At 45.2% G+C, this 22,700-nt stretch overlaps 1 protein-coding gene and 1 long non-coding RNA gene across 2 annotated transcripts in view; one reads left to right on the forward strand and one right to left on the reverse strand.

The window, feature by feature from the left end:
- Akain1 (A-kinase anchor inhibitor 1) overlaps positions 1-22,700 on the forward strand; it is a 46,371-nt gene that overhangs the window by 13,850 nt on the left and 9,821 nt on the right. The gene's annotated exons all lie outside the window — the stretch shown is intronic.
- Positions 5,519-7,330, reverse strand: LOC134480431 (uncharacterized). Its single transcript, XR_010054899.1, has 3 exons — positions 7,196-7,330; positions 5,894-6,611; positions 5,519-5,653 (listed from the first exon to the last, which is right to left on the reverse strand). It is a non-coding gene; the product is annotated as an uncharacterized LOC134480431 (long non-coding RNA).

The following is a 22,700-nucleotide window of genomic DNA, read 5'->3' on the forward strand; positions in this document are numbered from 1 at the left end:
GGAACACAGCCCCCACACAGTGACACCTGCTCATTGCAGCTGGACATCCTTTAATGTGACGTGAACCGGATGCAAAGTGACAATCGTCTCTGTTGTACAGCTGAACAATGCCGTTCTGAGGTAAAACCAGTCACTGCTGGAAGAAGGGAGAGGCAGATGAGGGAGGTGAGGTAATACACTGACAGGGATGGAAGGGATCTGTGTTCTGGCGTTCCGCTGCACAATAGGACGCCTGTAATTCGCAGCAATCTATTACGTATTTTAGGGACATCTAGAGGAAAGACTCCAAAGGCTCTAAGCACAAGGAGTTGGAAATGTACGCTGATGCAGTGAGCTGAGCTTGGTTAACGCATGCCGGTAAAACCGGGGGACATTAGACTAAATGGTAGCTGTTGCCGTTGTCACTCTTACTTTAGGGGGGAACATCTAGGAGTGTGGATTTTTATCAGTCTTGAGAAAGTTACCTACCTGAGTAGACGTTATGAAACTTTAAAGCAAAACGCCTCACCAGGCTGAATGGATGATAAAGCAGATGTCGGGGCGCATCTTGGGATGAATAAGTTATGAATCATGAAAAGCTGCTGTTTCAAAGCTACCAGCTGCACGCTCGAAAGCAGATGGCTATCTCGCTGATCTGAGTAATTCTGATCTTGTCTAAATTTAAACGCTGACTGTATTTAGGTGCAGGGATGAACTCTTAAGAACACTGAGCAATGAGTTGCTGTTCTGAGGAGGACACCGTACCCCTCGTTTCCAACGCTTCACTGAGTTACGTGAACTTGTATATCAAGGCACTATTCCCCATCTGGCCATCCATTGGTTTACCTGAGAACTAATTTCCGTACTGTGGCCTTTTGTCCTGGCCACTCACACATTCTTAGGGACTATTCTTTGGACCTGATCTTTGGCCCAATGTGAATACTCTTAGGGAGAAACAGCCACGGTGTTACTGGTGAGATAATCACACAGTCCTCTCTAAGGGGTTTGAAGAGGACCGACGTTTAGAATCGTCTACTTGCTCCGTGGCTGAGTCTTCTTTCCCATCCTGCTCTAAACGATCACCTGCAGCATGATTAGAGGCCCAGCATCTTCCTTCTCGGTGCAGACCTTTCATCACAGGGATGAACCCAAGAGATGATCTACACAGAGCAATGGGGGAGACTTATGGGAAAGAAAACCTGCTGCACCGATCTGGTGGATCAGATCTCCACAGCAAGCAATGACATCTGCTAAGGGGATGTCTGCAACTTCCTCTAGCCTGCGGCTAGAGGTTCTCTACATTCCTCAGGGTTGTAGAGGATTTATTTGCTGAAAGAAGGAGACCAATGTGAAATGTTTCCTCCAATTTCCTTAAGAATGTATTTTTTTTCAAACTTAGACAAATAGTCCTTATGGTTCTTGAGAAATAAACACAGTGTGAGTATTGCTTCTGGGGCGAATGTGGTGGTCTGTTTGGTATTTGGATCGGATATCTCTTTACAGCCCACTGCTCGTGTTAGATGAGAGATGATGTTATTTTTGTCCTCATGGGGTTTATTTATATCGTTCTTAGGTAATCTTTGCCTTTCTCTTCCCCCACCCCCTGCCTTTTATAGACAAAGTCCTATCGTGCTCCACTGGAACTTGTAATGTAGGTCAAGCTGACCTTGAACTCAGAGATTTACTTCCTCCCAAGTTCCTCCAAACGCATCCCATTAAAGACATGGGTCACCAGAAGTGGCCTTTTAAACTGTACATTTTCATAAAAATAAAATCATGCGCTCACTGCAGCGTCATCGATGAGGTTTTAATCATCCCTAACGAGGAGTTTAGACTGAAGTTCTCTATAGCTCAGAATATATTATTTTTCCCACACGATGAGGTCATGCCATAAAAGTCAAAAAATATGTTATTTCACTCCTAGAAGAACTTACATCGAAGAGGTCAGACTTTAAAGCTTCATTCACCTTGCTATTTATTTTGTTTGTGCCTGGAACCTCATGCTAGGTGCAGGGGGCTGAACTGATCGACAAGACTGTGGATTAACCTTTCTTCTGCCCCCCTTATAAAGGACCAGACCTGTCAGTGAAGGTCACATGTCCTGAAGGGAAGAAGATAACAGCGTGGTGGAGTTAGAGCTAGATTCTCAGGGGAACCCTGAGTGGCATTATGTGTGTGGGGGGGATGTACTCTTGATAATTTCACTATTGTTTTGGTAAAGTGCTTATCTTCTGTGAATCCTATAGTCAACTAGTCAGTAGACACTGGAATTTTCATAAAGGGAACACTAGAGGTTAGTATTCTGTGTTAGAAAATCAAAGGGTAAAGGGGATCGAAAGGAAGAATGGCTTAATTCTGTTGAGTGACAACGGCCTTAGTTGTGTCTGACTCCTTTGAGAGGGTGGTTCTGGAGGGGTGGAAAAGAGGTTTGAGATCCAGAAAATCCTCTTCTCTGGCCTTTGAGCCCAACTGGACACCATTTGAATGCTAGAGTGGGGGACGGGAAGACAGGTGTGTGTGTGTGTGTGTGTGTGTGTGTGTGTGTGTGTGTGGTCATTCTTTTTCAAATCAACACAATCTGAGCTGGCAAAGACCTTCGTTGCAGGGGAAAAGATACAGGGTACAGGAGGATATCACCACTTGGAGGACAGCCATGGATTTGAACCGAGGACCAGTAGTGTCTTGCTTGACTGTTTGATCAGAGTCTGAGACAGAATCAAAGTTGGCGCAGGAATCAGGCAGCAGTCCTGAGAACTGCAACCCAGGGGAAGCCTTCCCAGTTCATTTCCCCTCAGGGCTTGGTGTTTTTTTTTTTCTTCAGACAGTAATCTGAACCAGATGGGCAAATAGGGATAGTTGTCTTGGTTCCATACTCCGGAATAGACTATTGAAAATTTCAAGCACGGGAGGACAGAATGGAGGTAAGAAGATTATTGAATTAGTTTCCTCTCAGGCCCTGAATTTTTATATGACTTATCTTAGAGTCAATTTATATACTAAAATTAAATCTTTTATTTGTAGAGTATATAATGTATCACCTTGAAAATAAACATTAATGTTATCACATTTGCTAGGTGTCTCACTTTGTTTTGAGAGCTCAGGAATTAAACTGGTTTTCATAATGCTATGAAGGCTAATTACACACACACACACACACACACACACACACACACGACTATTTAAAATATAAGCTACCATATTTTATAATGTAAAATATTATACAGTGTTTTTTTTAAATGTAACTCAGAGTTAGTAAATGAACTAAGACATTGAATCAGGAATTTTGGTCCAGCGGTTTTTCTAGTTACTTGATATTTGCCTTGAAGGCAGTCTCTTAGTCTTTCTGAACCCCAGATGACCTAGTTATAGAATTTATAATAGCCTTTTTCATTTATAGAATTGTAATCATGACTTAAAGGGAAACACGTAAAATGCTTGATGGATTGCACATCATACAGAAAATTGAATTATAATCATATTTAGGTTTTTAACCTTAATCAGAGGCTCTGCTTGTATAATTGGTCAAACAATTCCTATGCTAATCTCAGGCAGTGATGTCAGCTCCTGTGGGTTTCGCCTTGGTTCTCAGGCTAGCCTTGAGCTCACAGCCCCATAGCCTCAACCTTCCAAGTAGTGACCACACAGGCAGGCAGCATCGTGAGCAACTCAGTTTGGTTCGTATTAAAAGCTAACTTCCGTTTTTATGCTTTTATTTTATTTTTGTGCAGATTTTATTACCTGCTTTTCTCTTTTCATGATTACCTTTTTGTTAAAAGAACTACAGTGCACCCCCCCAACCCCACATACACCATTTTGAGGTGGCAACCTCTGGGACACACCGGCATTTCAGGAATCAATCCGGAGTTACAGCCTTTATGTAATTTAGACAATGCCACCATTTTCCCCCTATGATAGCTCTTTCACTTCTTGGAAGGAGCCCCATGTTCAGTCTGAAGATACTCCTCAGAGAGGGTCTTAGAGATGCATTGCAAAAGAAGTGAGTCAGGCTTTCTGGAAATTGCTGTTCCCAGCAGTAAAATTTCAGTTTCTTATATTCTTGGTAAGTAAGTATCCATGGGACAGTCTGAGTGGCAAATTCTTTTCTGATGTTGGTTTTCTTTTTTCTTTTATTCCAATGATGTCATCAGCCACCTTACCCTTTAGTGGTATGATTTCTTGGGTACAATACATGTGGCTGCGTTAACAGCTATGTAAAATATGTCACTTGTACTAACTGATCTAAATGGTTAGGTGAGGTGTTGCTGAGAAGTTTCAAGGACTAGACACAGCTATGTGTAAGGCCTGGTTCTTTCCACAAGGGCTTGGTAAGGGAAGGCATAGCAGCCTGTAAGGATCCAGTGAGAAGATCCTTGGCCACAGGCTCATGTGTAAAATGAGGCTGAGCTGCAAGTAGCTTTGTACTAGTTACCCATTTCTGCCAACAAAGCACGTTGGAGCTCAGCGGCTAGGCAGCGTGGTCACAAGGAGGCTTCGATTTGGAGGGCGGGCTTTGCAGAGAGCTCAGCGCTGCCAGAATTGTCACTAGCAGGAAGACGCTGATGTCAGAGGTTTTGATCAAAGGTTCAGTACTGGATGACTCGTGATTGACATTGCCTGTCAGGTAAGATGTTAGCTGACTGCAACCCCTTTATGTTACTTGCTGTTAGGAAGGCCTGGAACTCTTGTAGGATGGCTGAATACAAGGGGAAAAGACTAGGTCAGCTTTTATAGCATACCTTTGGAAGTCTCGAGTTACTACATGGTAGTAATTAAGGCAAGTTCAAGGAGACAGGGTAGAGAATCTTTACTGAGAGGTGGCAAAGTTCTAAAGAATACATGTCGGAGAGTACGTATTGCTGTGGTAAATTTTTGCAGACTACAATCTCACACTACAGCTTTAATGAATATTAAATGAGCCAATATGTACAAGGCCGATATATATATTGCAACTGGCACTTGGGAGTGTGCTGTTGTTAGTGCTTATGTAATTGAGATAGACTTCTTTGAAAGAGTCTCTGATCAGTGGAGACCCGGATGGTAGAGTTGTCAGTTCAGGCAGAGGAAATTCAAGCCCAAGGGTTGACTTGTTCAGTCAACCATGAGGAGCTGAGGCCAGGAGACCACAGTTGAGACTGAATTACTCATTGCAGGTCAGACTGTGGATCTCGGAAGTGCAGACTTGGCACTCACAGAGCAGACCTCTGAACTGTGGGTGAAGGCACATAATGAACACCCAGTGTTCGTGAACCGAGGATCCTGACTTGAAGACAGCCGGAAGTCTAAAGCAAGAGGCCTCCTTTTTACTTTGGAGTGTATTTCTGATCAGTTGCAAAGTTGTTTTTTGACACTTATTTTGTGGAATAACGTGACCAAGGAATTTCTGCAAAGATCCCGAAGGTCACAGGACATGAAATGTGCAATGTTTTTTGTTTTTTTTTTTTAATTACAATACGTTTGAATGTTAAAATGTACAAATTGATGCCTTAGAAGGCACACACATTTTGGTGTTAAGCGCGGTTACATAAAAGGCGCAGCTTCCTATGGTTACACTTGCTAAATCTTCAGGCCAGCACACGTCTGAAAGGCCGCATGTGAAGAAAGACAGTAACCAGGCAAGCACCTCGAGTGGTGGGCGATGCAGCGAGGTTTTGATGAGTTAGCGCTCATGTCTTCCCTAGAGAAAAAGGAGTGTGATTTATTATTAAGCTTGGCCATTTTGATCTGAAACATGTGAATTAAAAATGGATTTAAAAATTAATTTGTGAAGGATTTCTGACATAACCCAGCTAAATTCAGAGAGGCCTCCGAGGGGGCTGGGGTGGCAGATGGGTCGATGGCGGCCTTAGGACGGTGACCCAAGTGATGGATCTGCACTACACGATAATCTTTGGATTACAGACAGGTTAGTCCTCACCTTCCAGTGGAGCTGAACTGTGGGGGAGAGAGTGCTGGCTGTCAAGGAATGTCTGTCGTGGTTGCAGACCGAGGAGCTGGCTACACGTTTGTGTGCTGTGCACCTGCTATTTTGGTGAATTTTGCTCATACCTGTTGCGTTGGTTACCTGGGAATGGTAACTTGTCTAGACCATGGCCTCGGTGATTTAGTTAAATGCTGGTCTAGGTGTCGCCAGATTGTTAGGTACGACTAACGTTTTAATCATCACCCTTGAGTGAAACAGGTTATTCTCCATCATACTGTTGGATCTCGCACAGCAGTTGACAGACTTAGGAGAAAAGGAATGAGTTTGCTGCAGGGTGAAATAACCCTCAAGTCTGCCACACGGGAACCGTCCACTTTCCTGAAGTGCTGTCCCCATGACTTGCATTCCGAGATGGTGACCTCAGCTTTTCTCGGGTCTCCAGGCTGCTGCGTTTCCTTGCACACTATCAGCTTCCACAGGAGCCAAGTCCTTCAAGGAGAGCTCTCTTGGCCGGATCTACCTTCTTTAAGAGGGATATAAAATGACTAGCACAGGCTTCAGGATAAAGTCACCTGACAAGCGGTGCTACGGAGAGGAGGCAGTGGTGTGGTGCATGAGTTCTCGAATTCAGTCAGTTGGACTTGAACCCAATCCGCTCAGTTGAGTGGTCTTCCACAAGTCATCTAATAGTTCCAGCTGTAGGTTTCTTTATCTGTAATGCAAGACTACAACCCTCATCTTCTTGCAGGTATATAGTTACAGTGATCAGGGAATGGTGGTTCCTTCAGAAAGACTGCATTAAGGGAATGGGGGAGTCCTGAAAGGCTTTCGCGCTGCACACCTTCCTCCCTTCCTGACCCCATCCCTGCTTTGTTTCCCTCCTTCCCTTCCTGTATGGGTGGAGTGGCATTGAGCTTACCACAATACCTAGGCTGGCCTTGGACTCTAGGTTTCCTTCAAGGTCACCTTCTCTGTTTCCTCCACTCTGCCCTGCTTACAGGACTGTCCATTCCTTATGAATATAAATGAATCCCCCCCTTTTTTTCCCAAGAAGGCTTAGGAATAAGCCAGTGACAAAATTCTGGTAGAAACCAGATCGCAGGGAACGCTGTGTTCATATAGCCCTGGAGACATGCTGGCTTCTTCCTCAGGCACCCCTGTATGTGGCTGTTTTTCTGCTTGCACAAAGGGAAGAGGGGGCTATACATAATATAATATAATAATATAAGGACCCTTGGGACCATTCTTGAAACGTGCATAGTGGCGCCAGGATCGCAAGAGTTCTGCATAGGTTACCTGAGCACAGTAGCCATGGGCAATCTTATCGCAAAGATCGGATCTAGATGCCAACTACAAAAACAACAGAACAAAACAAAACAAAAAGCAAAAGCAAACAAGAACCCCAAACGACAACAACAAAATTAAAACAGGCTAGATGAGCAGCTAAACATGGTATGTTCTGCCATCAACTACGCGGAAGCAGTTTTCACTGGAGATTAGTAAAAAAGCAAAACGCTTCAGGTATGGTTGGAATAATGTCGTAAGACCGCTGTCTGGCTTTACGGTTATCGTCGTCAGAGCTTCCATTTGGCAACAGTTGAGAATCTGTCCCACTGAGCACTGTCACCTCCATTACAAAGTCGATTGTTAGCTTCTGGCAGCAGGATCCTGCCTGGTATTTCTGCACAGTTGGCAACACCGGTGCGACAGATGCAGACGCTCGCCGAGCCAACAGCACCCCTCCCCACCCCCACTCCTGTTCGAGTCGAAGGGGGGAGTTTTTCATTCTGAGTTTTGCTCTGGTATCGAGCCTTTGCCTGTGAGTCTCGGGTAGAAGCTCTGCGCTGTACTAGGCTATGCTGACGGTTTTATTCCCATTTCCTGGGACAGACCCAACTCTGGTCACATGACCACGGAGACAAGGGAAGCCACCTGCCCCCGCTAGTCATAGCTCTGGGGGAAGCACTTCTCAGGTCATTGTTTCCCACTTAGAGCTGTAGATTTAATGATTAAATTGTATCCGCTTTTCTCTGTTCCTTTCCTCTGCTCATTTGAACATGCGTCTTCACCCTGTATAGAAGAGCTCCTGGGCCTGTTCCATTGGCCATCTGTACATTTCGGGGCTAGTCACTTCCTGCTTTGATTATTATACATTAAAAGCATTTTAGTACGAGGAGCAAAATGCTGCATGAATCTGTGTTTCTCTGAACCTGGCCTTTAACACGGTGAAGGGAGCTGGTCTTCGGTGATTTGCGCATGTGTACATCTCTGAGGAGAAAGTCACTAGCCTTGGTCACCTAAGCCAAGCATGCACAAGGGCTCTTTGTAGATGGTGAGGAACATTTGAGGGAGGTGGGACTCGAGACGCTGAGCATGTTTAGAAGTTGGCCCTCGGTGAGTCACAGGGAAGCAGATGCTCACAGGCTTCAGCAAACTCCTGCTTGCAATTCTCAAAGACAATAACTGTGAATAACATTTTTTTTGTGACCTTAAAGTATAATCTGCCAACTTCTCCTCAGAAATTGGTTCCAAACCACTGCCACTTTCGGCGCCAGTGAAATAAGAACAGAGAACGAACGAAGTCTGGCTCTGACTTTCCTCGCCCCCATGTTGAGCGGACCTCCATAACTGATTTTTTTCATTGGTGAATTTCCTCCTTGTACAAGCTTTTGGTTTGCTTTGTATTCCAGTGAACTGTGTGGGAGGGCAGGGTGTTGGAGAATTCCTTTGTTTTGGGACACAGAATGGAGAAATAGCATCGAATGGAGGTTCTATGTCTAGTTAGAGGATTTGAAGGAAAAGAAAGCTTGTACAAACACCTTCCTGTGGCTCTTGGGGAAACTGAAAGAGAAGATTTGATAGTCTTCATTCAAGAATGTAAGTCAAAGGTACTCAGAAGCAAAACAAACAAACAAACAAACAAACAAAACAACCCCAGGATTTTGTTGTGAGACAGACAGATCCAAATGCATTACCGTATGCCCTGAGCACTTTAATGCCTATGAAAGATCAATAGTATAAATAACCATTAATTGGAGGAAGGGTCATCCATAAATGACAAAGCTTTATTTAATTTGCCATTTAGCTTGGAAAATATTCTCAGTCATAAATGCTTATTTTCTAGATGCCCTTCTTTTTAATTAATTTCTCAGAAATCAGTTTAGAATAGTGAAAATAACAACTCTCACAGAAACTGCATGGCACATCTATGGGCTCTGTGCATTGGATGGGTTTTCTTTTCTAGGAAGGAGTACCTGGGCCCGGTCATGGCTTGTTGACATCATATAGGTTAGTGGGAAGGTCGAATGTATCTCAGATCTTCACACTCAGCCCATAAATAACTGAAAACTTCTTCCCCTGAGGACCAACCTGGGCCCGGTCATGGCTTGTTGACATCATATAGCTTAGTGGAAAGGTCGACTGTATCTCAGATCTTCACACTCAGCCCATAAATAACTGAAAACTTCTTCCCCTGAAGACTAAAGGACAAAGGGCATTTGGAGGGTAGTACAGGAGGATCCCTAGGTTCCAGCCAAGCTGCCTTTTATCAAGTTACACAGTATGCTTGTTGTGCCTGGTTAGCAGAGGATCGGGGGTACATGTGGTCTGTGCTGCTATCCTAGTAGCTCAGGACATGGGTCTGTAGCTATTCTTAGCCAGCCTATGATGGTCTCCAGGTAGGTGGCCACTTCAGGTCTGCGGATGAAGGATGAAGCTCTTCACTACATGATGGTCTAGAACATCAGGTCAAGAGGAAGCTGAGACTCAGTCATTATTGGTGTCCAGTCTTTGCAAACTCTTACCTGTGCTTTCTTGGAGAACTGAGCACAGCTCAAGAATGTCATGGTTCTCCGGTTGACTTTTAAATGATTGATGGCGGTGGTGGTGGTGTGTGATAATTAAGAAAATACTTGCTACCAGGTAGGGCCATGCTGCACAGCTGGCATAGCTCACATGCTGTGTTTATATTTTCCTGTGACTGTGGGAACAGCTTTGAGGGTTCTTGACAGACATACTGTCTGTTTTCCAGCCATGAGTGGAGCATTCGCTTGAACTGGTGGGCCATTTCTCCCATCTAGACTGGCTCCAAATTCTAAGAAGTTAAAAGCTTATTCTTCTAATTGGTTGAGTTCTGGCCTGTTAGAGGTGAAAGGACTTTATGATAAGAAGTACAGAGCCCGGTTAGTATATTTCTCATCTTACATCATCTTGCTATGCATTAGTTTACCCACATCCTGAGAGTGCATGCTTTTACACACGTCCATTTCTAGATGCATTTCATATTCAGATACAAGGGTTTTTTTTTTTTGCAAAGATTTTGTTAATCTTACCCCACATTTTCTGCACATGGTTAGAGCATCCAGCCCACATGCAGCTTCACAGCTTGTCACATGTCCTCACATATGTACTGGACTTTTTTGTTCATCTAATGTTAGAATTGTACCTGTTCCCTCCTCTTCTAAAAAGGCATAATTGTTGTCCTAATGAATTTTAAAAATAAACTAACTGCCCAGTACAGTACATTGTGTGATTCAAATAAGTATACCAGATGGATCCCAAAGACACGGAGTCACGGATGGATCCCAAAGACACGGAGTCACGGATGGATCCCAAAGACACGGAGTCACGGATGGATCCCAAAGACACGGAGTCACGGATGGATCCCAAAGACATGGAGTCACAGATGGATCCCAAAGACACGGAGTCACGGATGGATCCCAAAGACATGGAGTCACAGATGGATCCCAAGGACATGGAGTCACAGATGGATCCCAAAGACACGGAGTCACGGATGGATCCCAAAGACACGGAGTCACGGATGGATCCCAAAGACATGGAGTCACAGATGGATCCCAAGGACATGGAGTCACAGATGGATCCCAAAGACACGGAGTCACGGATGGATCCCAAAGACACGGAGTCACGGATGGATCCCAAAGACATGGAGTCACAGATGGATCCCAAGGACACGGAGTCACAGATGGATCCCAAAGACATGGAGTCACAGATGGATCCCAAAGACATGGAGTCACAGATGGATCCCAAAGACATGGAGTCACAGATGGATCCCAAAGACACGGAGTCACAGATGGATCCCAAGGACACGGAGTCACAGATGGATCCCAAAGACACAGAGTCACAGATGGATCCCAAAGACATGGAGTCACAGATGGATCCCAAGGACACGGAGTCACGGATGGATCCCAAAGACATGGAGTCACGGATGGATCCCAAAGACATGGAGTCACAGATGGATCCCAAAGACATGGAGTCACAGATGGATCCCAAGGACACGGAGTCACAGATGGATCCCAAAGACATGGAGTCACAGATGGATCCCAAAGACACGGAGTCACAGATGGATCCCAAGGACATGGAGTCACAGATGGATCCCAAAGACATGGAGTCACAGATGGATCCCAAGGACACGGAGTCACAGATGGATCCCAAGGACACGGAGTCATGTTGTCAGCCTCAGACACTCGTATCAGCCATGTTATCTGTGAGCATTTCCTTCTCTCTCCTGGATCACCTGTTCCTGCCTCATGAAAGTGGGGAGTGGGTCCTCTCTCATCTTCTTACTTTTATAAAATGGAATTAACTCTTATTTCTGCTTGTTTTATGCAGGTTTACACTCATCCTAGAAAAATATGATTTTGTAGAATTAGGCTTTAAAGTGTTTGTTTTTATTTTTATCCTTTCACATACATAAATCTCGTATAGTGAGCATAGTTCCTTCGTTACCCCATCTTCCTAATGTCAGTATCTTTTGTCCCTTCTCCCATATACTTACCCTCAATTCTCTACACTCTAAAAGCATTGTCTTGTTGACAGCCACCTAACAATGTCTTGTAAAACTTGATTAAAGTTAATAGCAACGAGTTAAAATGACTTTTTAGGGGCAAGAAAGAAAATGTCAAGCCAATTCAGAAAGACAAGTATCACGTTTTGCTCTCATCTGTGGTTCCTAGACTTTAGAGTACATACACACACGTGCATACACACACTTGCACATGCAAGCACACAGATACACACATGTGTACACAAATGCACACACAGATACACACTTGTGTATATACATGCACACACATGGCCAAACACTTGAGTATGCACACACACGTGCATACACATACACACACATGACACACATGCGCACACATTCACACACATCTGCACACATATGCAAAAACACCATAGGTGTGCAAACATGCATACACAGGCACACACATGTGCAAACACACATACATACACATATGTGCACATGCACTGTGCATAGATATATACCCATGGATGAATGATAGATGATGTGACTGCCTGGGGGAGAGGAGACTCACAGGGGAAGGAGGGTTGTGAAAAGGGAGGAGAGGGGCCCATGGGGGAGGGGAGCACACATACCTGATGGTGTTTCTGGCCTTTGGCTTCACCCAAAGTACAATTTGAATATTTTCCATGTGGTTTATTTCAGTCAATGACCAAAAAACTATCATAGAACTATATAGAAATATATAGTTCCTCTCAAAACTCTTTTGAAAAGATGTTGCCTATGAACCGCGTGCTTTTTCACAAATTCAACTATAATTAAAGCATGCAAACCTCAAAATGATACCCTGGCTTGAGGCCTAGAGAGGTGTAGGTGAGGGAGTCAGCACTTCGAAATAAATGGTTTAAACCTTTGGCAAAGGTTAATTTTTGGCTTCTGCTTCCTAAAGTACAGTGCACATTTGGAAATTAGCTCCTTAGACTCAAAAGGCAAACTGTGCATGTCAGGGCTTGAATCACCTGCTTGGTCATCTCTGTTGAATTCATAAGTCCTTCTCTGAGAGTATAATGCTGACATCAAATAACAGGATAGCGGGGCCGAGGGAGGACTCAGTTGTTAACAGCACTGTTGTTCTGGCAGCTCAGGACTGCCGGCAAGTCCATTTCCAGGGGATCTGACACCCTCTTCTGGCCTCTCTTGGCACCAGGCATGCAGAAGCTAAACACACACAGGGAGGCACAAACATTCCATACGTGTAATAAAAACAAACCTATCTTAGCAGAATAACAGTGTTCGCAAACCCTACCCCCCCACACTTGTAGCAGCTGCGGATCTGTCCTGTGGATGTGTGCTGCGAATGTGACGGTACACGCCAACCAAGAGGACCAAACTGCAGCTGTCAGTGACGCTGTACATCTTTGGGACAATATTTTTTAAAAAAGCAAGGAGGCACTTGTGAGAAAATCCAGAAGATTTCTTGTTTAGTGGGAAGAGAGGATGTGCCTACAGAGGGACACTTGGGAAGCTTGTCATATCTGCTAGTTCTTCCACCGAAGGAGGCTAAAGATGGCAACAGACAGGTGAAGATTTTGTGGTTGAAGCATCCTGTTCCACAAATAATCAAAATGAGAGGAAGACTGTGAACACTGTGGATGACGTTCTCCTGAAAGAGAGAAAAACTACAGCTCTTACCATACCGGCCATTGTGTCTCGTGCGTTTCTCTTTTCCTGCGTGCTTGCTAGCAATATTCACAGCAGGGCTGCCGGCAAGTCCAGTTCCAGGGGATCTGACTCCCCTTACAGTTAGACACAGGGAACAATTTTTGTTTTTATTTGGGATAACTAATTAGGATGCTTGGAGGTATTACTTCTTTCTCCCCTTCCTCTCTTCCATTATCTAGTTCTGAGACAAAATCTCGATGCATTTAACTTGAAGTTTTCATTTCTGGCAACATGAAAGTCACAGAAACTCGGGGTAAAATATGCGGTACGAGGCTTGTGGTGCACAGCTCCAACAAACACTTATAAAGTCTCCTCTTCCTCCTCCTCCTCCTCCTCCTCTTCTTCTTCTTCTTCCTCCTCCTCCTCCTCTTCTTCTTCCTCTTCCTCTTCCTCCTCCTCCTCCTCTTCTTCTTCTTCCTCTTCCTCTTCCTCCTCCTCCTCTTCCTCCTCCTTCTCTTCCTCCTCCTTCTCCTCCTCCTCTTCTTCCTCTTCCTCTTCCTCCTCCTTTTCTTCCTCTTCTTCCTCTTCCTCCTCCTCCACCTCCTCCTCCTCTTCTTCCTCCTCCTCCTCCTCCTCCTCCTCCTCCTCCTCCTCCTCCTCCTCCTCCTCCTCCTCTTCTTCTTCTTCTTCTTCTTCTTCTTCTTCTTCTTCTTCTTCTTCTTCTTCTTCTTCTTCTTCTTCTTCTTCTTCTTCTTCTTCTTCATTTCCCTTCTGAAATACCACTGAAGGGGAAAAAAGACAGAACATCTGATCTTGTTCTTCAATTCCCTTTCTGTTTTCCAGCCAACTGTTCTCTTCTTTTAATTAACCCCAACACAGTCAAAGGAGCCAAGATTCTCTAGGGTGGAGGGAAAAAAGGGACACATGATTGGAGGGGAAGAAAGTTACCAGAGAAGCCACATGCGGTAGAGTGTTACCATGGAAAGTTCATGTACAGAGTGGGGCTTTTGCATTTCTTTATTCAGGTGTAGTTGAAGTGATGGTGATGTGTCTTCTCTCCCTTTGCTTCAAACATGAATTGAACATCTTCACCTTTGTTGTGTGAATGGATGATGACTTGGATGTGTGCTCACTGACAGATAGGCAGCCTCGGAAATGGGATTTAAAGGAATAGTGTCTTGGATGAGCTTTTTCTCACACCTGGCTGATGGCTACAGGGCCTCAGAGATTGGTGGAACTTGATGCTCATGTACCAATGTGTCCAGGATTCCGGGAGTTTATAACCTCATGGAGCACATTCTCACAGAAAATGCTCGGCCAACAGGGAACAACATTGTCTGGGAATTTCCTTCGAACCAACTGAAAGGGGCTGGCACATTCTTATTCTGAAAAGTGCAAGGAGCTGTGGACAAGAACCCTTAACGCTGCGTGAGGCTTACAGAGATGCAAAAGGAGGCAGAGATGGAGAGACTCAGAAGCTGCTCCATAAGAGATGGGGATTTAGTGTAAACATCTCCAAACTGCACGTCGGCCCTGAGGCGGAAGGCTGGAAATCAAAGGTTTTCTAACAGCCTCACTCCTGCCGGTGTGTTCCACAGCTGTCCTGCAGAGGGCTGGAGCCTGAGCTCAGAGCACATCACTCGCTCAGGCCGCTTCTTCCTATACTTTTTTTTTTCACTGTTGCAAAGCAAGGGAAGGGCAGAGGAAGGCAACCGCAGAATTAATGAGCCAAGAGACCGGGAGAAGTTAGGCCAGAAATGGAAAACTACTGGGACTGTCATCCACTGAGCAATGCTTTTAAGTGTCTACCAGGAACATAAGACACTGGGAACAGAAGTGAGCAAGACAGGGCAGGGGTGCCCCGCTTGGGACCAGACACCCTAGAGAAGAGAGAGGGGTCATAGTCACTGTTAATTACAAGCACATAAGGCTGTGCCTGTGCTGCACTCTTTTCATAGAGGAAGAAATTAGCTTGATCAGGGTCTCAGAGTAGATGGACACATGCCAGTCATACATCACAAGCTGCATTTCCTGTGTGCGACTTTGAAAACCACGTCAGCTGAGTGGGAGCAGGGACAAGGTATTCACGCAGCCCCTGAAAGCCACAGTCACCGTACGTATCAGGATGCTGAGTTTTCATTTCATACCCAGGGAGGTCATCCCGACCAAGGCATGACTTGCCTGATTCATTTTCAAAAGACCATCTTGGCTGAGCGAGTGGAGATTCAAAGACAAGATGGTCATTTAAATTGGAACAAAGGACCATGAGGAAATGGGCGTGAGGCACTATCACAGAGCACTGTCAGTTTCCTGCAGAGAGCAGAGGGCCTCTGGGTTCTTAGTGACCAAAGCTCTTCACCCCAAGCTCGGGAGCCTCAGGCAAAGCTACAGGGAAAGGACTCTAACTTAGTCAGGACTCAAGGTTGTAGCTCTGACCTCGGAGAAGTAACTCCAAAGAACACTCTCTGTGCCTCTATTTCCACAGATGCTTTGTGGAATTTATGGACGCTTTGGGGGAAGAGCGAGTGTTGGTCCTTCACGCTTTCCCATAGAACTGAAAGGGAAGTACTCTTGACAAGTTCACACTCCAAGTGAGGCAAGCGTCATCTCATGATCAGACAAGGAGACAACAGAAGCCCATGTACACAGAGTTGCAACAATTCTTAGTAAAACCCTAGTGAGTCAAGTTAAAGAACACATCATAAATGTTGTTCCTATGATCACGTGGTTTCATGCCAGGGCCACAGGGGTGTTTCAACACACACAGGTTAATAACTGAAATATATCACAATGGCAGAACGAGGGTTAAAAACCACACCATCACCCCAATAGGTCCAGGAAAAGCATTTTTATAACATTCAATGTTCTTTCACAATAAAAGCCCCAAACAAAACTAGGAATAAAAGGATCCCATCCCAACAGAATGGAGGCTTCATCTGTCAAAGGACGGCCAATGTTTTATGGAGTGGGGGAAAAGCTAAGAGCATTTCTTTTAAAACTGAGAACCAGACCACGGCATTCACTCATAAAGCCCTTATTGACACCACTAAAGGTTTTTATCCGGAGCAACCGGACGGAAAGGAATTGGAAATAGAATTGATTTTTGTGTTTATTAGTTCTTCCAACTGTTCAACACAGTTCACAGTACACTAAAAAAAAAAAAGAACAAAACAAAACAACACAAAAACATAAGAAATTGGACCTGCAAGATGGGTCAGGGGGTGAAGCTGCCAAGCCCGGTGACCTGAGTTTGACCCCCAGACCCACACGGAGGAAGGAGAGAGAGACTCCCACCAGTTGCACTGTGATCATCTACTCGTGTCTACTACAAACTCGTGGCATACCCCAACCCCAGATAAATAAGTATGATTTAACTTAAATATTTTCAATTAAGAGAAATCTTAGCCATTTCATTACTCCTAAAGAGGTCTACTTTGTACAAGCCTTGCAGAACCAGTCATTTAATTAATGTATCCCAATTATTAAGGAGAGACCGGAAACGACAGTGGAAGCCCGTGATCCTGCATCAACCGTGCCCATAGACCCCATTACGGTTTTGCAAATTCATCTCTAGGAATTAACTCACATTTGTCTGCTTTTTAAGGTTGCTTCAAAGGCCAGCCTGGTATGGCACAAGGCAGGCTGTGTGCTGTCTAGGGGACAGAATCGGTAGGATTCAAGGCAAGCCGTACATTGACCAGGGCACAGGATGCCATGTGTCTAAGTTACCTTTCTATTGTTGTGAAGAGACACCGTGGCTCAGACAATTTAAAACAGAAAGCATTTAACATGCAGGTTTCTGGTTCCAGAGAGCCAGAGTTCACGAGTATTGTGACAGGAAGTACGGCCGTGAGCAGGCAGGCAGGCTTGGTGCTGGAGCAGTAGCGAGAACTTACATTCTTAGTCACAAGCATGCCGCAGAGAAAAGAGCTAACTAGAGATGGTGTGGGCCTTTGAAACCTCCAGCCCACCAACCCCCAGATACACCTCCTCCAACAAGACCACACCTCCTAATTCTTCCCAAGTGGTTCTAGCTAAGCGGTGTCAAACTTTCTTTTTTTTTTTTTTTTTGGTTCTTTTTTTCCGGAGCTGGGGACCGAACCCAGGGCCTTGCGCTTCCTAGGTAAGCGCTCTACCACTGAGCTAAATCCCCAGCCCCCAAACTTTCTAATATATAAGTCTGGGGGCCGGCATTTCATTCAAACCCGTACACCATGTTTGGACTTCCATAGGTGGAATACAGCTTCTCCTGAATATTTTCAAATGCATGGGTTTTCAGTATCCAAGTTCACCTAAGCACGACTGAATCCATACCCTGTTTCATTACTGTGAGGAAAAGGTACGAGATATTTTGACATTACAAAAGGATTATTTCCAAATGTTTGGAACTCCCTTGTTCAAGGAAATGCCGCCTCCCTTCCTCCACTTATCCTTCTTGCTATGTACTCTTCCTGCAGAGACCATGAGTGACCTGTGAGAGCTGATTGTTTAAAACTGATCTAGAACCATACTTTGCGCAGACGATGGTGACTGTGGGGATGACTTAGTGCTTTCCAGAGAGGGCAACATGAGAGGGTGCTTTTAAAGGGTTTGTTTAAAATCATTCATACTATTTATACTTACATCGATCCCTCCCACTGCCCTGGGGAGTGGGAAGGGCCGGTAACTGGTTAATGTTTCCCAGGAGATCAAGATATTTTGTTAAATATTTAGATCTTTGGCATTGTGGTCAAATATATATTTAAGATCTATATATATCTTAGGGCAGGAAGTCTCTGGGTTGCTTCTGAACTCCAAGCAGGACCTGTAAGTCCACTTTTAAGTCAATGGGCTAGCAAGCGCTGTCCTTGGAGCAGTTTAAGTGGGTTCGGTAAAATAGAAACACCTCTCCTTCCCTGACTCCAGGGTCAGGATTCTCAGCTCATGCCTAGGGCTGAGGGTGGGGGTGGAGAGTCTTCCTGACTTCGGCAACGCCCGCTGCGGCCGGCAGGGGGCGGCAGAGGCTGCGTAGCGGAGGCGGGGCGGCGTGTCCCGGCTGCACGGTCCGCCCAGGTTTCTATTCCGTCTTCCGTCCGATTGCCACTCGGTGCCTGGCTTTTCTGTTCCCCCGGGCCGCGCTCCACCGTGCATCCTAGGGGCCGGGCACCGTGCCCTTCCTTCAGTGTGTGCTTGAGGGTCTGCAGGGACCGGTGCGCGGAGCCATCTGCCTTTAACTGCCCCATCCTGACAGATCCGGACAAGGGGCGGGAAGTTTTATCTCGCCCAGAGCGCTGCAAGCCTGATCCTGGTGGCTCGCCATTCCTAAACTCGCCCCTTTATGGAATACTCTAGAATTACTGATGACAGCGGGAAAGTAGAACTTGGAAGTGATGGTGTGAAAGGGAGAAACCCAGGTTTCTGCTAACTCCATTAGAAGCCTTGTACTAAGAAGTTTTGCGGGTCCCTCTGAACTCATAACCCACTTTTGGTTAAGTTTCTTGTTCTCTAAGTGCTCAGAAAATGCAATATTTAAACACCTCCCGCATAACATTTTCGCGAACATTTGCCCTGCCCCCATTTCTTTCAGTGCCACCCACACCCCGTATTTTCCTTCTTCAAACCATTTTCTCCCTTTACAATAGTTGCTTTTTGTCCCCCTTCTAAGAATTCATTGGTATTTGGACAGGGGAGATAGTTCAAGGGATAAAGTACTTGGTCCCTACGATTGAAGACTGGAATTATACCCAGAACCCACCTTAAAGCCAAATTTTGTAATACCAGAGTGACTCCTGGGACATGGGAATAGAAACAAGGGAATCCCTAGAAAGAGAGTGGACTGGGGAATTCAGGGGTGGACAACAAGATACTTCCTCAAATAGGGTGGAAGGGAAGAACAGACCTCCTCCCACACCAGCGTTCACGCATGTGAGTGCTTGCACACAGGCTCCCCCATCATACACACAACACATTTAGAAATAACAAAAACAAGAAATTTACCGGGTCTTTTTTTTTTTTTTTGTAGCAATTTTGTTGCACAGCAAAACCAGAAGCACACAGATTTCTCATGTGCCCTCTGCCCTTGCACACACACAACCTCCCGCAGTTACAGCACACTCCACACAATGGCTCATGAATCAGTAAGCTTGAACACTTGAAGTCTGCCCACAATATTAAGGCTCTTTCCTTGCACTGTGGGCCACCTTGGGTTTGGGTAAACAGAGTATGAGAAATACTATGTTCCTATTATTTCCACAGGAGCAGTTTCACTGCCTGAAACGTCTGTGCCCCAAATTTACATTTAATATAGATATAAAATCGACCTAGAAATGATTATGTGGAATGTGAGTTGGTCAATATTCTGTGTGACTCTGACCCACTGACCCATTGGATTGATGTATTTATCCTGAGTCAGATGCTCACATTTGCTGGGTTGTTCCTGGACATTCGCTATGCTTTTCTTTTTAATTAATTATTTTTATTTATTTACACCCCAAATGTTGCTCCTTTCCAGTCTCCCCTCCCAGAGTTCCTCACCCCAACCTCCTTACCCTTCACCTCTGAGAGAATGCACTCCCATTGCATCTCCCCTACTTGGGGCATCAAGTCTCTACAGGATTAGGTGCTCCCTCTCCCACTGAGGCTGGACAAGGCAGCCCTCTGCTACACATGTACCAGGGGCCTAGAACCAGCCTGTGTATGCTCTTTGGTTGATGACTTAGTCTCTGGGAACTTTCAGGGGTCTGTGTTAGTTGAGACTGTTGGTCTACCTGTGGGATTGCCATCCCCTTCAGATCCTTCAGTCCTTCCCTAAACTCTTCCAAAGGGGTCCCTGACCTCAGTCCAGTGGTTGGCTATAAATATCTGCTTCTGTCTCAGTCAACTGCTGATAGAGCCTCTCAGAGGACAGCCATGCCAGACTCCTTTCTGCAAGCACAACATAGCATCAGTAATAGTGTCAGGGTTTGGTGCCCACCCATGGGATGGATCCCAAGTTGGGCCAGTCCCTGGTTGGTCTTTTCTTCTGTCTCTGCTCCATTTTGTCCCTGCATTTCTTTTAGTATGCTTTTCTAGACATCTGTGAACGCAGCTCTCACTCCTTCCTGACCACCATTGCTTTAGAAATGATGTTAGTAGTTAGTTAGTTAGTCCTGCTAGCTCAGGACTTTGCACTTTTTTCCTTTCTCTCTCTCTCAAGTTACCCCAGTCTTTTGTGCCTGAAATAATCAAATCCGAATCCTAGATTAAATTGCCGTCTCCTTTTTCAGGTTTTATTGGCACTGTTCTGTATGGCTTCCCTAAGGCATTGCAACCTAGTAATACTGTAGAAATTAAATTATGTGCTAAAATAATTTAGCAGCTCTAAAGCTAAAAGCCTTCTGCGGCTCTATTAGTGCTCCCATGCCTGCCCTGTCTTCTGAGGCCAGAAGAAACTCACTTTGTTTTCCTGTTGGCAGGTCCGGAATCCATTTGTCTTTCTAGGACTCTCTAGATCTACACATTCCTACTGTGGTGGCCCAGCTTTCCTCTGGTTTCTCCAGCTATCCTGCGTGGTGTAGATATGACAATCTATGCTGCTTTGCCACAAAACCACTCAAAGTCCTCTTGATCCCTTCCACAGCCTGAGCATTCTGGGATGTCCACCTTCCTAAGTGTGACTCTTGTCTCTTCCTCCCTGTCACAGACACCCAGCCATTTAGCATTCTCCATGTCTTGGTGAGCCTTGTTTTTACACATGCCTGGGACTTTGCACTCTGACCTCCTTCCCTGACCTGCTGTTTTGCTCTAGTTCTCCTTGCCTTACTTTCCCTGTCAACACAGAGATTGTTTGTCTGGGAATCTATTGCTCATCCCAGACTAGATCAGTCACCTTTGTGGTTGTTCCTCTCTCACAGCTCAGACTTATAGCTCGAAACAGCTCAAAGCCTGCTCAATTACTCAATTAAAACCCAATTCTCGGGGTTGGGGATTTAGCTCAGTGGTAGAGCGCTTGCCTAGGAAGCGAGGTCCCCAGCTCCGAAAAAAAGAACCAAAAAAAAAAAAAAAAAACCCAATTCTCCCATTAGATTATATGAGCAAGCAGGACAGGACTCGTGACTGTTCTGTTCGATATTTTGACCTCTAATCCCTAAGCAGTGTGCATTCCGCAGAAAGTACTGTGTAATTATTTTGTGGAAGAATGCACACACAAACAGATGCTTCAGCCTGCAGGGCTCCACTCGGTGATGCCATGCACAGAGGTGACCTGTAACTATCATTGTGGTTATCAGACTGAGCATCTAAACATTCAGGCATAGACGGGAGAGGGGCTCCTGGGGCCCTGCCACACTCGGGAAAACCAGTAGTATTCTAGGCTACCGGGAGAGAGAAACTAATTCACTGTCTCCAGTGTTGTAACTATTGGTGAGTGACCCACCTTGCGGGTGAGCTCCATACTCATGCCTGCACATGGGGGCTCTGGTTAAACCCAGTTGGTAACAAAGTAAAAAAAAAATGAAACAACAAAAGAAAAGACACAAAGTAAAGGCAGAGACTTGATGAGAGGAGAGGACCCTGCATGGATTGGAGGAGGATATATAACCAGGATGAATGAAATGTGTGTATGAAACCATCAAAGGTGCAATAATTTAAAAATCTATTTGATCATTTTCATTTTTTCTGTAGGAATGTTAATAAAGAACTCCATACAGTTCGTGAGAGTAGACAGGTCCTGAAGTGATATTGCTGCCCACCAAAGGCAGAGTCTTCCCGCTGCCCCAAACCTGGCTTGCTGGGGGTGGCTGGGTGTTGTTATAACAGGGTACAGCTTAAATATGATCAGAAGTGTCCTTCACTTGCTGGTGATGCTGTATTGTTAAAACTGTTTCTGGAGACTCTAAAGTGCTCCTTTGCATTTGGTTATGGCCTGTGGGGGGGAAAGTGTAGATTGGTGAGGTTGGCACAAGATGGAAAACCAGCGTTTGTAATGTCACCTTTCTTTCAGCTCCAAGACAGGGCGGCCAGCACTTCTTCATTAACAACTGGCACGGATAGGTGAGACCTAATGGCTGGTCCTTCATGGAAAATTCCTGTATGCATAGAGCTGAGAAATGATTCTCGTTACATTATTAAAGGGACCTGAATTAGTTCTCCTTCTCTGTGCCTCATAGGCTGGTCGTTGATGAATGACAACACTGTCCTTATAATGTCAAATGATCAGAAGGAAAGATATAGAATGCCTGGCTGGTTGCCACTGACAGCATGATGTATTAGAGAGCCCATTGGGGGACAGGTGGCAACCAGTCTTGTGTTCTGGTAAAAACACCTCTGGCAGGTTTGGTGACCCACCAGAGAGTGATGAAACTAGAGGTGCTGCTGCTGCTGACAGAGCCTCTGCCTCTCTCTCAGTGTGATGCAGGTAAA

This window comes from Rattus norvegicus, chromosome 9 (genome assembly GCF_036323735.1).
Source record: "Rattus norvegicus strain BN/NHsdMcwi chromosome 9, GRCr8, whole genome shotgun sequence".
In the NCBI taxonomy this organism is placed as follows: Eukaryota; Metazoa; Chordata; class Mammalia; order Rodentia; family Muridae; genus Rattus; species Rattus norvegicus.